Here is a 1,112-nt window from a genome sequence, read left to right on the forward strand (position 1 = left end):
CTAAATACATAATGCATCATGATTGAATTTTTGGATATGTAATTAGATTTTGCATGTGAGTTTAAGTATGCCTGAATATCCTGAATGTTTGACCATGTTATTTCTGTAATTGAATGCCATAGGCTTCGGAGTTCCGGAAATCGTACTGCTGTCAAACTCAAAACCCGTAGCCGCTCGCTAGCACATCGCTAAGCGAGCATGTAGCGAGCACTCGCTAAGCCTTCGCTAGGCGAGGCAGCAGTGAACATGACAGTCGCTGAATTTTTCTGTTCTGTTTTGTGCCTACCTGATCTGATTCATTATAATCATGCATTATTTCGCCTGACATTACTACTGTTGTGTTTCTTTTGTAGTGCAATTCTCAATTGCACTTTGTTTCGATATTCTAACCCGTTTGCTGAATTTTGTAAGGGCTTACATATTCCCGGAAAAGTAGCTTGCTAGGTATTCCACTTTATTTGTGGGATACCCTTGTGGAGATTCATCCTAATTACTTAATTGATTTTAATGTGGAGATTCATCCTAATTACTTAATTGATTATAATATGGACCTAATTACCTAATTGATTACAACTATCTAATTGATTGTAAAATATTGCCTTTGAATATGTGATCTTGGACCTCTCTTTGTTGCCTTACGATATTACGGTATTATGGTCATGTCCCGCGAATGTGGGGATACACTTAGCAAAGACCCTTCGGTTAAATCATCATGTCCCTATAAAATAAATCATAGTCCCTCGGATGTTGCCTGCGAATATATGATTTTATCCCTCGATGACCCGTCGTTGTAGCCTACGGTTAAATGATGATTGTCCCTTCGAATGCTAAAGTATCCTTACAAATGTTGCCTTCAATGACCAATCGATGACCCTACGATGTCCCTTTTACATCCAAAGGATAAAACTACTTACTTCTCAATAGTAAGGACAGTTTTACCCTCATAAGGATAAGAAATACCCATAAAGACCTTGGGTAGGTATAACTCTTAATTGCTGACTCACAACCTAAAACATTTTTCATACATCACACTTTGCAAAACATCTACTAGAAAATCACCACTTGGTATACATTCATACTAGAATCATTGCCAAGTTATATTTTTCTAAACA

The sequence above is a fragment of the Lathyrus oleraceus genome, chromosome 4 (genome assembly GCF_024323335.1).
Source record: "Lathyrus oleraceus cultivar Zhongwan6 chromosome 4, CAAS_Psat_ZW6_1.0, whole genome shotgun sequence".
NCBI lineage: Eukaryota > Viridiplantae > Streptophyta > Magnoliopsida > Fabales > Fabaceae > Lathyrus > Lathyrus oleraceus.